A 17,147-nucleotide genomic window follows, 5' to 3' on the forward strand; every position below is an offset into this window, starting at 1 on the left:
CTTACTATACCGCGGATCAAACACGAGATTAGGTTACCAGCACATTTCCTTACAGAGGCGGAGGATCTCAGTGAGAGTTAAATAAAGAAAAGGAAACTGCGCGCCGAGGAGATGAAACCAAAACATCAGCTGTAACATCAGCCTCCTCCGCCATAAGCCGAGCACCGCTTATATCACAGCAGTCTGGGACACACAGTGAGCGCCCACATCAAAGGGGTTATATTAGGGGCCTGTGGGGGGCCTTACTGCACCCTGCGTCCTAGCACTGACTGGCTGTGTCCCTATACACAAGCAGCATCAAGGTCTGCAGTGCTCTGGGCAGTAACTGGGGGGCACATCACATCTCCAGTCCTGTACCCCGGCATGGTCTGTAGTGCACTGGGCAGTAACTGGGGGCACATCACATCTCCAGTCCTGTACCCCGGCATGGTCTGTAGTGCACTGGGCAGTAACTGGGGGCACATCACATCTCCAGTCCTGTACCCCGGCATGGTCTGTAGTGCACTGGGCAGTAACTGGGGGCACATCAGATCTCCAGTCCTGTACCCATGGAGGGGGTCTGCACTGGGCAGTAACAGGGAGCACATCACATTTCCAGTCTTGTACCCTAGCATGGTCTGCAGTGCACTAGGCAGTAACTGGGGACATTACATCTCCACACTTGTGCCCAGGGAGGGGGTTTGCAGTGCAGGTGTGGGGGATTAGGAACAGGAGGCACATCTCATCTCCACTCCTGTACCCAGGGGTGACCCATACCTAAACCCCCTCCCCCACAGAAGACTCACTAAAGAAGCACCCTGGACTGGAGCACTCGCTCAGACTTTGCCTTGGCTGTGGTTCAGGTACACCATGTCACTAATCCTTGTCAGACACTTTGTGCCTGACTCATAATTCATCTATTAAATGCAATTTAAGCGGTTGGAAAAATTTAAATGAGAGTTTGGTTCATTCTTGGTCAATGGATCTTCATAACCTCTAGGGCTGATGCTGAAGGTGCTGCAAAACTACCACTCCCAGCAGGCACCGACGGTCTCTCACCACAACGAATCACCAGAAACTTTTAACCCATTCAGGACCCTGGACTCCCAGGAACGATACTATTAGCAGCCTGTATTGAGGTGAACCCTGAAGCCACCCAGTATTTAGTAGGCTACTCTTCAGTCTGTGCCCCACTCCTCTTAAGTACCCCAGTTATTGCCCCTCATCTTCCAGAGGTTAATTGCTCAGTAGGAGTGACTGGAGGTGACTGCTACTTTCATGTCTATGAACAGGTTGGCCAGGAGCAGCGGGTCCTCAGACAAGACGCGCTCCGCTACCAGTGTGTCGCCTTTCATGGAGGGATAGTAGGTGCATTGTGACCCGACCCCATCTGTCTATCTTCTCTGTATGTAACAGGACTCTCTTCTACAGATGCTACAAAATACAACAATTCAATGATGGCTGATGAATGTTTATCGATAACAAAAGCCGACAGTGAGGGTTACAGAGGAACAGATGTCTGCAAGCTGAACCCTGCAAGTCAGACATGGGGAAGACGTTGGCAGACACATGAGGATGCTCTTCACACCTTCACTTCCAGATTACTGGGATCTTCATGGGCTGTATCCATTGGTTTCTATAGAGTGAATGATCGAGAACTAAGATTCTCCACTCTGTATTACAGCAGACTATATACACTCACCGGCCACTTTATTAGGTACACCATGCTAGTAACGGGTTGGACCCCCTTTTGCCTTCAGAACTGCCTCAATTCTTGGTGGCATAGATACAACAAGGTGCTGGAAGCTTCCTCAGAGATTTTGGTCCATATTGACATGATGACATCACACAGTTGCCGCAGATTTGTCGGCTGCACATCCATGATGCCAATCTCCCGTTCCACCACATCCCAAAGATGCTCTATTGGATTGAGATCTGGTGACTGTGGAGGCCATTGGAGTACAGTGACCTCATTGTCATGTTCAAGAAACCAGTCTGAGATGATTCTAGCTTTGTGACATGGCGCATTATCCTGCTGAAAGTAGCCATCAGATGTTGGGTCCATTGTGGTCATAAAGGGATGGACATGGTCAGCAACAATACTCAGGTAGGCTGTGGCGTTGCAACGATGCTCAATTGGTACCAAGGGGCCCAAAGAGTGCCAAGAAAATATTCCCCACACCATGACACCACCACCACCAGCCTGAACCGTTGATACAAGGCAGAATGGATCCATGCTTTCATGTTGTTGACGCCAAATTCTGACCCTACCATCTGAATGTCGCAGCAGAAATCGAGACTCATCAGACCAGGAAACGTTTTTCCAATCTTCTACTGTCCAATTTCGATGAGCTTGTGCAAATTGTAGCCTCAGTTTCCTGTTCTTAGCTGAAAGGAGTGGCACCCGGTGTGGTCTTCTGCTGCTGTAGCCCATCTGCCTCAAATGTACTGTGCGTTCAGAGATGCTCTTCTGCCTACCTTGGTTGTAACGGTTGGCTATTTGAGTCACTGTTGCCTTTCTATCAGCTGGAACCAGTCTGCCCATTCTACTCTGACCTCTGGCATCAACAAGGCATTTCCGCCCACAGAACTGCCGCTCACTGGATGTTTTTTCTTTTTCGGCCAATCTCTGTAAACCCGGGAGATGGTTGTGCGTGAAAATCCCAGTAGATCAGCAGTTTCTGAAATACTCAGACCAGCCCTTCTGGCACCAACAACCATGCCACGTTCAAAGGCACTCAAATCACCTTTCTTCCCCATACTGATGCTCGGTTTGAACTGCAGGAGATTGTCTTGACCATGTCTACATGACTAAATGCACTGAGTTGCCGCCATGTGATTGGCTGATTAGAAATTAAGTGGTAACGTGCAGTTGGACAGGTGTACCTAATAAAGTGGCCGGTGAGTGTACATGGATTACATCTGGGTTATTGCTGGTTCCGGTAGGTGATCAGGAGGAGGATGAATTCTTATAATCGCACTGAACACCTTGCCCATAACACATTACTGGCTTCATAATATCTACAGAGCATTACTTTGCTACCTGCCACCACCACTAGGGGGAGCACTGTAGACTGTGCTGGTGATCTAAGTTCCATAAAGAAATGGGGAAAAAACCCTAGAAAGAACATCTTAATAGCTCATTTTATAGTTTAATAAAACTGTGTGTATAACCAGCCTAAGCGCACACAGCTCAGGAGGGTATCCTGACTCTCCAGTCGATGGTTCAGGCAGAGAATACTTCATCCAGGGCATGGTGTGGCTGACAAAACAATGGCTATAATGATCTCTAACAGGAAAGGATGACGTCATCAGACGGTGGGAGCTGGAAAAGCTGACTGTTCATTGACAGATAGGACTGTGCCAACAGGACTATCTGACAACACAATGACACCATTAGCAGCAGCCAGACAGGGCTCCTCTGCATCTCCAGGATTACTGCACAGATGCCAGAGAGTGAGGCTGAAGTCAATGCAGGCAGCGCGGAGCTGTGTGGTGAGTTCACCGCCCACCCTGTCAGTGGGCACCATGTGTTATACGAGGCTCTGCTAATGCTCATCACTGCCAAACTGATAAGCCAACCGCACCGCCCCTGACAGGAACGCACTACAAGTGCCACATGTACCCAACTTATGCCCTTGCTCTGCAACTCTGAAAAAGTGAGAATAGAGGGCATGCTCCAGTCTTCAGAAAAATTCATCATTTTACATTCTTCGATGCACAGAAGCAGTGATAACTATCTATATTCATGTGGATCCAATGATGCTTGGCCTATAGGCACTAGTTTTGCTCCATCTTCTCCATGACAGCAGTCACTTGTGTCGTGTCTTTGGGTGTGGAGAGCACAGGGGTTGGGGGGTGGAAATACTGGGATTTTAGGTTAGCTATGTGGAGAGCACTGGAATAGTGCTGAACCCATGTACATGGAGGATAAGAGAGAGGAGTGCTGTTCCACGTACATAAAGGATAAGAGGGAAGAGTGCTGTTCCATGTACATGAAGGATAAGAGAAAAGTGCTGGTACATGTACATAAAGGATAAGAGAAAAAAGTGTTGGTTCATGTACATCAGGCATGTCCAAAGTCCGTCCGGAGGGCCATTTGCGGCCCGCATTCCGAACTTTTACGGCCCCCCAGGTATCCAGCTTGCTATTATCTGCCTGTGTTATAAAGCATATAGCATGTAGCATGTAAAATGGTCGGCCCTCGCACATGTTCACTTCATGAAATTTGGCACTCTTCGAAAAAAGTTTGGACATGCCTGATGTACATGGAGGATAAGAGGGAAGAGTGCTGTCCCACATACATGGAGGATAAGAGAGAAGAGTGCTGTTCCACGTACATGGAGGTTAAGAGGGAAGAGTGCCGGACCCATGTACATGAAGAATAAGAGGAGAAATCACACAGACATTGAGGATGCAAACACTGACCTGACAGGTAAGCGCTCGCTTGCACCTTAAAGCGAATGTATCATCAGGTACATGGCTTTAAGATTTTTACATCAATAGACCAGAGCAGGGACGCAGGTGCCTTGGCCCTTATTTAGAACTGCAGTCCAGTTCGCAGTCTGTTCCCCACCTGAAGCACTAAAGGTGGGCCCTCCCCTCTGTGATGCGGCTCCATTAGAATCAATGGAACCGCATCACAAAGGGGAGGGCAGAACATCACACTGGGGGTGGGCAGGCTCGCCTCCAATGCTTCAGGCCGGGCCGGTGACTGGGAATAGACTGGAGCCATGCATGGGAACCGGGCTGAGGTTCAAAAATAAAGGACGACACCAGCATTCCTGTGCCAGCACCGGTCTATTGATGTAAAAATGTTATATCTATGTACCTGGCGGTACATTCGCTTTAATACCGTGCCATGCAATAGGGTTTTAAAAGAACAAATTTATGCCCTGTAATAATGGTGCTCACACTTGAGCCGCCATTACCAGCTGTATAACGGAATAAATTAAGGCCCCTACTGGTGTCTTTAATGCTGATCCAGTGGAAGGGAATAAATGCTGCCGCATCTGTGGCCTGAGAGCCGTCCTCTGCACTTTGGGGCACTCAGGTCTTTTCCCACATTATTTACATGAGCTATAAATTTTTGACATCTAAGGGTATTGATAAGTAAGGTCCCCTCTGGACAATGGAGAGTCATTCATGCTCCTGGCTGAGAAGACCTCATTTATAGGCGCATCCAAACCAGAATCCGAAGGATTCTTTACAATCCCAGCATGCAGCAGGGCAGGAATGTCCCATGATGGAATCAATAAATCCTGGAGAGAACACACGGCCGTCACGCACTCCTCTCTCCAGCTCTGGACGTTTTGCAGATAATGGCATGAAATACAAGCCCTGCCGGTTGGAGCCTCTCGCTGCTTTCCATCAGTGGGGCACGGGGACCCCCTGCATGGATCTTTTATATCCCCCCCACATCTTGCTGGAAGTTCTGCTGATGCTGGGCATAAAACGCTCTGTCAGAGGTGAATGGACCATTTCTGTCTCTGTTCACAGACCCTCAGGACCTGTAATATCTAACTTGCATACAGTAAAAAGAATTGCACATACTGGAGGTGATCAAGCCGTCTCAAGAGTTTCACGGATATGTTGGGAAATGCACATAGAAAACCAGTTGCATTGTATGTCTATCCTATACCAAGTATAATAGAAGCTTCTGCTCCTGGCATTGATGCCATCCTGGTTTGATCACACAGCGGGTGCCCACTGTTGGTAGATGAAGACTCACACCACCAGGGCCTATTGTTTTCTGTGATCTGGTCCTCAACTATCCAGCCTGCTCAATGCCGTTTCAGTGCTGCTCCACTGTCCGGTGAGACCGCTTGGAGCACTGCCTGCCCCCCTTAGCGCCATTCTGCCCCTGGCTGGCCCACCCCTTCCTCATGATAATGAACGGAACAGGCCAGCCGGGGGTGGGTCACATAAGAACCATGGGAGGTGGGCAGTGCTCCTATCGGGTGCCCCAGGAGGAAGGTAAGACACATACTGTAAGTGGCATACCTTCCTCCTCAGGGTCTCCAGTGCAGTAGGGACATATCAGCAGGTTAGAGTCGTCTAATCTGCTTATACAATACAATGGCAAAAACAAGCAAAGAAGCTGAATCTAGGGGCAAGAACAAGAGACATCACCGCTAACCTCAAACCATACAGCAATGGCATGTATATGATAATTCCACCAAGCAGTGTATACGACCTGCTGTACATAGAGAACACCTCTCCATCACCACCATCATTGCTGGGAGAGGAGGCCAAGCTCAGGGTACAGATCACAAACAGGTAAATGCCTGAACCATATGAGAAAGAAAGAGAAAACCTGCACAAACTTTACAGCCTAAACATGGCTGCTGGAGGAGACACAAGAACATTTCACACAAAAGAGAAGAGTGAGAAGCTGTGAGAGTCCTCGAGAAAGGCTGAGTATGGTGTAAACCACATCCAGCATTTTCATAGTGCTCAGTATAAACTCACTAGTAATGGGCGGCAGTCATTGCAATGTCCAACCGCCTCTACAAGATTAGTTATATAAAGCAGCCTGAGACCTCCGTCTACTCTCCTAAGGCCCAGTGAGGAAAGGGTTAAGGCTGTGGCACCACAGTGTGGGGTAGGAGTTCTCTTTCTCACCAGCGCAGCTGACGGAGCCGCAGATCTGGAGCACACATGTGAAGTCTATGTGAAATGTCAAAATGGAGCTGACAATGTTGCAACAGAAGGACGAGCGGGATCTCTGTAGTGGTGCCAGGCTGGAAACAGCATGTGTCTGCGGGATGTGTTCATCCTGTACTCACGGAGCCTTTAATGGTTTACAGACTGCAGCAAGTGATCTGATCCTGACATCTGTTAGTCATGTCCACCATTCTGAACCCTACAACTTGTATCATCCAGCAAGGGATCCACACCCTCAGCGCTCCTCCGCTAATCACTGTTTTATAGGGTTCGTCTCATTAAGTGGAATCCTGTCAGGTAAGTGGGCACTATACAGGGGAGGCCATCCATGCTCTGTGACCTGTCACTATGTGCTATAGGTGTCATCCCATCACCTGGAATCCTCTCAGATAAAGAATAGATGTCCGCCCCTGCACAGCGCTCCCCCGCCTATCACTATGTGCTATAGAGGTTACTCAATCACGAGACACCAGGAATCCTCTCAGGTATCAGAATGGATGTCTGCCCCTGCACAGCGCTCCCCCGCCTATCACTAAGTGTTATAGGTGTCATCCCATCACAATACACCAGGAATCCTCTCCGCCACCCCTAAACGGCGCTCTTCCGCTAGGGTTGTCACAGCTTCCTACAGGCCCTGCATGTGATGAGTTAGTGTAATATGTATATTATACTATATATATCGCCTTGTAGTACAGTAGGATAATTCTGGGCCTGTGTAAAGCTGGTGACTTCCTCAGTGGGTACAGTAATGGCTTCTATTTAGGCATCCGGTGGCCTGGAGCATGCTGGGAGTTGTAGTTCAGCAACAGATGAAGAGCTACAGGTTAGAAATCACTGGATCAGTTTTATTGGGGTTCCTTTATTTATGGCAGTGCGGGCAGAGGAGGAGCCGGAGCAGTCTTGTCTGTTTCAGATGAAGTTATGCAATCTAGTTTAATAGGCACGAGACTGGTGAATTACCAGACAACTAATAAAACACTGCCCTCCTCCACCCCTCAAATTTCTATCTCAGGAGATAAAGCCAGATTCATTGTTAATGATTGGGGGGGGGGGACGTATAGTCCGGGACCGCGCTGAACATGAAGCTCTGCTCCTGTGGCCCCGAACAGGGTGCAGAACGCAGGAGATTTCAATAATCCTCAAGAGTCTGGAGCCGCAGAGAATCCATTAGACACACACCTCATAAAACTATGGCCAAAACTGCAGCAACCCATCCCACAATGCCAGATGCTCTAGGAAAGGACAGAGGACGGCCCGCAAATCCTCCCTATACAGGGTAGAGATGAGAGAGTGTTCCCTGAATCCTCTTTATACAGGGTAGAGGTGAGCGAGTGGTCCCTGAATCCTCCATATACAGGACAGAGATGAGCAGACAGTCCAGGAATCCTCCACATACAGGGATGAGATGAAAGAGTGTTCCCTGAATCCTCTATATACAGGGTAGATGTAAGCAAGTGGTCCCAGAATCCTCCATATACAGGGCACAGGTGAGCAAGTGGTTCTGGAATCCTCCACATACAGGACAGAGATTAGCAGACAGTCCAGGAATCCTCCATATAAAGGAAACAGGTGAGCGAGTGGTCCCAGATTTCTCCATATACAGGGCACAGGTGAGCAGACAGTCCTGAAATCCTCCATATACCGGACAGAGATGAGCAGACAGTCCCGGAATCCTCCATATACAGGACAGAGATGAGCAGACAGTCCCGGAATCCTCCATATACCGGACAGAGATGAGCAGACAGTCCCGGAATCCTCCATATACAGGACAGAGATGAGCAGACAGTCCCGGAATCCTTCATATACAGGACAGAGATGAGCAGACAGTCCCGGAATCCTCCATATACAGGACAGAGATGAGCAGACAGTCCCGGAATACTCCATATACAGGACAGAGATGAGCAGACAGTCCCGGAATACTCCATATACAGGACAGAGATGAGCAGACAGTCCCGGAATCCTCCATATACCGGACAGAGATGAGCAGACAGTCCCGGAATCCTCCATATACAGGACAGAGATGAGCAGACAGTCCCGGAATCCTCCATATACAGGGCACAGGGGAGCGAGTTGTCTCAAAATCCTCCATATATAGGGCACAGGTAAGCGAGTGCTCCTGGAATCCTCTATATACAGGGCACAGGTGAGCGAGTGGTCTTGAAATCCTCCATATATAGGGTAGAGGGGAGCAGACAGCCCAGGAATCCTCCATACATCACCTGTTCCCAGGAAGGACTTCACAGCAACAAGTAACAGCAATATCCATGTACAGGATGTAGCCATGAAGTCACTGGGAGAAGTCCAGAGAATGCGACAAAGCTAAACACTCTGATGTAGCTGCTGTCTAGTCTGGAGCCATGCATAGTCACTCTCTAGTGCGGTGCCATGCATGGTCACTATCTAGTCCAAAGACATGCATGGTCGCTCTCTAGTCTGGAGCAATGGATGTTCGCTCTCTAGTCTGCATTCAGGAGGTGTACTATATAAATTACTGAATGTGAAGGGTGAGGGGCAGCAGTGGGGGAGAACACCTTTGTGTGTTCTCTGAACTCTGTACTGCACTACAGAACATGTCAGCACCACTGTAAACAACCTGTTAGGACTGCATAGAAAAAGTATCCTAATAAACAGTAATACGCCTGGTGTCTATGTTGAGTGCCCCGCGAGGGACATGTGACCAGTCTGCGGTCACTATGACGCCATGCACATTGTTACTAAGTGTTTCATTAACTCAATTATTTCTCATTCTATCCAATTGAGCTTCCAACTTCTCAGACTTCACCAGAAAGCGGCAACAATCCGGCGACAAGAGCTCGTAAACGGAGATTTACTTCCTACAGGATTAGTTCTAAACTTACAGGAAAGCTTCCAACTGCAGGGCGCAAGACGCGGCAAAAGGGGGCGAGCGCAGAGAAGGACGCAGATCTGTAAGCTCCTGTCTGCTTCACAACTAACACAAACAGACAATTAGGAGAAGGAGCTGCGTACAGCTAACGAGATCTCCAAATGTGCGCAGCTCCGGAGCAGCTCAGAGCAGTGAGAACAGCCAGGCGCTATAATGATTTCCAGATTTGTGTGGGAGGTCAGGGCCCTGGGGTGACTCTCCATGTCAGTTCTATAAACACTACAGTTTTTCCAGATGGTCTGTGGCTCCAGCCTGGCTAGCAGGTTGATTGGGCCAGACCGAAATAACAACAGGTGGAGAACAGGCTACGGACAGGCTGACGCTATCTGCCCCCTCCATCTACACCCTGAAGATTGGGGGAAAACAAAAACCCGTATCTGGGGGGGGGGGGGGTAGGGGCAGAGATACACTGACGGTATCTGAGGGGGCAGAGATACACTGACGTGTCTGAGGGGGCAGAGATACACTGACGTGTCTGAGGGGACAGAGATACACTAACATGTCTGAGGGGACAGAGATACACTGACGGTGTCTGAGGGGACAGAGATACACTGACGGTGTCTGAGGGGGGCAGATACACTGACGGTGTCTGAGGGAGGGCAGATACACTGACGGTGTCTAAGGGGGGCAGATACACTGACGGTGTCTGAGGGGACAGAGATACACTGACGGTGCCTAAGGGGGGGCAGATACACTGACGGTGTCTAAGGGGGGCAGATACACTGACGGTGTCTGAGGGGACAGAGATACACTGACGGTGTCTGAGGGGGGCAGAGATACACTGACGGTATCTGAGGGGGCAGAGATACACGATACACTGACGGTGTCTGAGGGGGGCAGAGATACACTGACGGTATCTGAGGGGGCAGAGATACACTGACGGTATCTGAGGGGGCAGAGATACACTGACGGTATCTGAGGGGGCAGAGATACACTGACGGTATCTGAGGGGGCAGAGATACACTGACGGTATCTGAGGGGGGGCAGAGATACACTGACGGTATCTGAGGGGGGCAGAGATACACTGACGGTATCTGAGGGGGGCAGAGATACACTGACGGTATCTGAGGGGGGCAGAGATACACTGACGGTATCTGAGGGGGGCAGAGATACACTGACGTATCTGAGGGGGGCAGAGATACACTGACGGTATCTGAGGGGGGCAGAGATACACTGACGGTATCTGAGGGGGGCAGAGATACACTGACGGTATCTGAGGGGGGCAGAGATACACTGACGGTATCTGAGGGGACAGAGATACACTGACGGTGTCTGAGGGGACAGAGATACACTGACGGTGTCTGAGGGGGCAGAGATACACTGACGGTGTCTGAGGGGGCAGAGATACACTGACGGTGTCTGAGGGGGCAGAGATACACTGACGGTGTCTGAGGGGGCAGAGATACACTGACGGTGTCTGAGGGGGCAGAGATACACTGACGGTGTCTGAGGGGGCAGAGATACACCATGTGACCATGTCTGAGGAGGCAGAGATACACTGTGAGTGCTTCTGAAGACTATAGATCTTCAAAGCAGCAGCAAGTGAAGATGGCGGTGCTAGCGATCCAGAGCAATGCTCGCCAGTCACATATATTGAAAATATAGCAATAAACACTCTTGTCTTGCAGCGCTGGGGTCCCGGTCCCGTTCACATCCCTGTCTGTATGTTACCCCATGTTTGGTGTGGTTCCTCCGGTTTCCTCCCACACACCAAACATGTAGACAGGTACATTTTGATTGTGATTACTATTACTGTTTAATGGATTCATCTTCTTTCTATTTAATGTGTCATATCCCAGCTCTGATGCACTTCATCACCTATGAAGCTCTGTTCATCCTGAGCCTCCAGGTTCACAACTTGTGACACAATTACAGTACAAAGTGATACACACCGCTGAATGCAGCATTGCTACTGTATATACAATGAAGACTTAGGGTGGTATTACACTGGCCGAGCAGGGCCCGATAATACCTGTAAACGAGCGCCGATCTGCTAGATCGTCTCTCGTTTACTGGGCCTATTACACTGCCCGATAATCGTTTAACAAGAGCTGCAAGGACATCGTTACCGATGTCCTTGCAGCCCTTGCTAAACTGGCATACATTACCCATCCAGGTTCCTGCTCCTGCCGTCCGCTTCTCCCGGGGTCCCGCGCGCGCTCTAGCTTCACAGCGGCCTGTCAGCTGGGACTGCCGCAGCCTGTGATTGGCTGAGGGGCCTATCAGCTGACAGGCCGCTGTAAAGCTAGAGGGCGTGCGGGACCCCGGGAGAAGCGGACGGCAGGAGCAGGAACCTGGAACGTGGATGGGTAATGTATATCGTCAGTCGCCGGCCGCGCAACGCAGCGGTGCGCAGTCGGTGCCCGACAAAAATAGGTTCTAACATATATCAACGATCAGCCGATGATCGTTGTCATCGGCTGATCGTTGCATTTATTACACGGAGCGATAATCAGCCGAATCGGGCCAATTCGTCCGATTATCGTTCCATGTAATAGTACCCTTAGTCCTATTCGACTAATCGATTTTTAACGATAAGCCATCGCAAACGAGATTGTTTATCGTTAACCTGTAATTATTTACCATATTACACAGAACGATAGTCGTTAGTTACGATCATTACTACGATTGCTTACTCCATCTGATCCCAGCAAATAAAAGAACTATGTGGAATTGCACTGAATGGTGAACAAATGCAGAATTACAGCGAACTATTAACGATTTTAGGGTCAGATCTAAATCAACCACACAAACGATTTTCCGATAGTTGCCTGCAATTACACAGGACGATTATCACATAAATTCGAATGATATAACAATTTTTCGCACAATAATTGTACCGCGTGATAGGGTCCTTAGGCTGTGTTCACACATGCATTTTCATTGCGTTACTGCATCGTGTATATGCTGTCCAGCCGTCATCCATTGTGTTACTGCATCGTGTATATGCTGTCCTGCCGTCCTCCAGTGTGTTACTGCATCGTGTATATGTTGTTCTGCCGTCCTCCAGTGTGTTACTGCATCATGTATATGTTGTCCTGCCGTCGTCCATTGTGTTACTGCATCGTGTATATGCTGTCCTGCAGTCCTCCAGTGTGTTACTGCATCATGTATATGCTGTCCTGCAGTCCTCCAGTGTTACTGCATCATGTATATGCTGTCCTGCCGTCCTCCATTGTGTTACTGCATCGTGTATATGCTGTCCAGCCGTCCTCAGTTGCGTTACTGCACTGAAACTCTAATGTGTGCGAACATAACCCTTATGTATGACTCCACTTACCTTGGTTTTGTTCATCCTGAGGCTTCAGGTTCATAACAAGCATATTACAACTACAGTACAGACTAATACAGCACTTATACAGATTTATGTATAGTCACATGGACTCCAATGACCTTGGCTGTTCATCCTGAGCCTTCTGGTTCACAAATAACATATTATAACTACAGATGAAGTTTTGTTTCTTTATATATGAACAAATGGACTCCCGAATGCAATAAAATACAAGACAGAACAAAACATTCTCTAAAGGGCAGCAACGCAGGCAGAGCAATAGGAGAGTAGCACAGAGACATACATGCCTGTTGGGACATGAGGAAAGCAGAGCCCCAGGATGAACCACGGATGAGACCACACCGTGTGACCGATGAGACCGTGTATGTAACCATACATGTAATGGCTGCATTATACCAGGGGCAGGCGTGCAGGTGAGGCCTGACCCTACAGGGACCGCTGCCAGGATCTACAGGCAAACAGAACACTGATGCACTACATAACTATACATGTAATGGCTGCATTATACCAGGGGCAGGTAGGCAGGTGAGGCCGGACCCTACAGGGACCGCTGCCAGGATCTTTAGGCAGATAAAACACTGATGTACTACATAACTATACATGTAATGGCTGTATTATACCAGGGGCAGGCGTACATGCGAGGCTGGACCCTACGGGGACCGCTGCCAGGATCTACAGGCAGATAGAACACTGATGTACTATGTACCCTTCCATATAACCCTGAGCAGTGCTGCTCTGGATAAAGCGTCTGCATTTATCGTTGCATTTATTACACGGAGCGATAATCAGCCGAATCGGGCCAATTCGTCCGATTATCGTTCCATGTAATAGTACCCTTAGTCCTATTCGACTAATCGATTTTTAACGATAAGCCATCGCAAACGAGATTGTTTATCGTTAACCTGTAATTATTTACCATATTACACAGAACGATAGTCGTTAGTTACGATCATTACTACGATTGCTTACTCCATCTGATCCCAGCAAATAAAAGAACTATGTGGAATTGCACTGAATGGTGAACAAATGCAGAATTACAGCGAACTATTAACGATTTTAGGGTCAGATCTAAATCAACCACACAAACGATTTTCCGATAGTTGCCTGCAATTACACAGGACGATTATCACATAAATTCGAATGATATAACAATTTTTCGCACAATAATTGTACCGCGTGATAGGGTCCTTAGGCTGTGTTCACACATGCATTTTCATTGCGTTACTGCATCGTGTATATGCTGTCCAGCCGTCATCCATTGTGTTACTGCATCATGTATATGCTGTCCAGCCGTCATCCATTGTGTTACTGCATCGTGTATATGCTGTCCTGCCGTCCTCCAGTGTGTTACTGCATCGTGTATATGCTGTCCTGCAGTCCTCCAGTGTGTTACTGCATCATGTATATGTTGTCCTGCCGTCGTCCATTGTGTTACTGCATCGTGTATATGCTGTCCTGCAGTCCTCCAGTGTGTTACTGCATCATGTATATGCTATCCTGCAGTCCTCCAGTGTGTTACTGCATCATGTATATGCTGTCCAGCCGTCCTCCATTGTGTTACTGCATCGTGTATATGCTGTCCAGCCGTCCTCAGTTGCGTTACTGCACTGAAACTCTAATGTGTGCGAACATAACCCTTATGTATGACTCCACTTACCTTGGTTTTGTTCATCCTGAGGCTTCAGGTTCATAACAAGCATATTACAACTACAGTACAGACTAATACAGCACTTATACAGATTTATGTATAGTCACATGGACTCCAATGACCTTGGCTGTTCATCCTGAGCCTTCTGGTTCACAAATAACATATTATAACTACAGATGAAGTTTTGTTTCTTTATATATGAACAAATGGACTCCCGAATGCAATAAAATACAAGACAGAACAAAACATTCTCTAAAGGGCAGCAACGCAGGCAGAGCAATAGGAGAGTAGCACAGAGACATACATGCCTGTTGGGACATGAGGAAAGCAGAGCCCCAGGATGAACCACGGATGAGACCACACCGTGTGACCGATGAGACCGTGTATGTAACCATACATGTAATGGCTGCATTATACCAGGGGCAGGCGTACATGCGAGGCTGGACCCTACGGGGACCGCTGCCAGGATCTACAGGCAAACAGAACACTGATGCACTACATAACTATACATGTAATGGCTGCATTATACCAGGGGCAGGTAGGCAGGTGAGGCCGGACCCTACAGGGACCGCTGCCAGGATCTTTAGGCAGATAAAACACTGATGTACTACATAACTATACATGTAATGGCTGTATTATACCAGGGGCAGGCGTACATGCGAGGCTGGACCCTACGGGGACCGCTGCCAGGATCTACAGGCAGATAGAACACTGATGTACTATGTACCCTTCCATATAACCCTGAGCAGTGCTGCTCTGGATAAAGCGTCTGGGGATACACAGCAGGTGCAGGGGACGCACTGTGCACCAGCAGCACATGTCTCAGCTTCCATTACTCCCTGTTCATTCCTGAGCACTGTGGTGTCTCCACCCTGCCCCCTGAAGGACACATCTGGTATGACTGCTGAGAACCACACAGGTGGGACAGAGGATAATAGCAGTAAATCATGAAGTCAAAAATCCTACCTGGTATATACTGCTGCTGTTTTCTTCCATAACGTCACAAATACTAAGGCGTAAAATACCTGCAATACAATACTAATCATTAGGATCAGTCACCAACAGTTTACAGAATGTGTACAGTGCAAAACATTCAGCACCAACCAAGAAACATTACAGGGGGATTCCCATCATATATAACATAGTATATATACCTGTAGGGATCAGGATAAAGGGGGATATCCATCATATATAATATAGTATATACCTGTAGGGATCAGGATAAGAAGGATTCCCATCATATATAATATACAGTGGTGCCTTGGATTACGAGTATAATCCGTTCTGGGACGGCGCTTGTAATCCAAATCCACTCTTAAACCAAAGCAAATTTTCCCATAAGAAATTATTAAAATGCAGACAATTGGTTCCGCACCCCAAATATACTGATTATTATTCTGAATAACACATAAAACAGATGAAACAATGAGAAGCAGCAGAATCTGTGATATTATAAGTTACTGTACAGTAATGGAGAGGATGGGAAACACAAGGGCGGACAGAGACTGCAGGGAGCAGGAAGGAATGAGCAGGGCAGATGTGGGCACATACATGCAGCGCTCTCTATCTGGGGAGAGAGGGGTTACAGCTATGCAGATATTACCTCCACAGTCCTGTCCCCTGATGTAAGCCCCAGCCTGAACTGAATCTGCTATGATTTGGAAGGTGAGGGAGACTTCCTGGGTCAGAGTACAGGGCTGTAGGCCCCGCTATACAGACCATGCCCCTCCCCCACTCCCCCTCCCACCCAGTACAGGGAGCTCTTACACCAAAGCAATGCTCTTACACCAAGTCACAATTTCGAAAAACTGTGAGCTGTTACACCAAAATCCAAGTTACTCTTAAACAGAGGTACCACTGTATAATTATATATATAATATATATATACCTATATACCTGTAGGGCTCAGGATAAAGGGGTAACCCCATCATATATAATATAGTATATACCTGTAGAGATTGCCATCTTATATATGATGATCCTACAGGTATATACTTATTATCCTCCTGTATGAGTGTGTATATATCTCCATTCTGTGTAGTTATACAGCAGTGTATTATATACTTATTATCCCCTCCTGTATGAGTGTGTATATATCCCCATTCTGTGTAGGTATACAGCAGTGTATTATATACTTATTATCCCCCTGTATCAGTGTGTATATATCTCTCCATTCTGTGTAGGTATACAGCAGTGTGTTATATACTTATTATCCCCCTGTATGAGTGTGTATATATCTCCATTCTGTGTAGGTATACAGCAGTGTATTATATACTTATTATCCCCCTGTATGAGTGTGTGTGTGTGTATATATATATATCCCCATTCTGTGTAGGTATACAGTAGTGTATTATATACGTATTATCCTCCTGTATGAGTGTGTGTATATATATCTCCATTCTGTGTAGGTATACAGCAGTGTATTATATACTTATTATCCCCCCTGTATGAGTGTGTATATATCTCCATTCTGTGTAGGTATACAGCAGTGTGTTATATACTTATTATCCCCCTGTATGAGTGTGTATATATTTCCATTCTGTGTAGGTATTCAGCAGTGTATTATATACTTATTATCCCCCTGTATGAGTGTGTTTATATATATATCCCCATTCTGTGTAGGTATACAGTAGTGTATTATATACGTATTATCCTCC

General features: G+C 47.7%; 1 long non-coding RNA gene across 1 annotated transcript in view; it reads right to left on the reverse strand.

Annotated features, from left to right (window-relative positions):
• Positions 1-17,147, reverse strand: part of LOC138772322 (uncharacterized) — a 62,639-nt gene that overhangs the window by 14,108 nt on the left and 31,384 nt on the right. The window contains exon 2 of the long non-coding RNA XR_011359745.1: positions 15,457-15,515. This is a non-coding gene — a long non-coding RNA (uncharacterized lncRNA). The remainder of the gene's footprint in view (positions 1-15,456; positions 15,516-17,147) is intronic.

The sequence above is a fragment of the Dendropsophus ebraccatus genome, chromosome 14 (genome assembly GCF_027789765.1).
Source record: "Dendropsophus ebraccatus isolate aDenEbr1 chromosome 14, aDenEbr1.pat, whole genome shotgun sequence".
Classification (NCBI taxonomy): domain Eukaryota; kingdom Metazoa; phylum Chordata; class Amphibia; order Anura; family Hylidae; genus Dendropsophus; species Dendropsophus ebraccatus.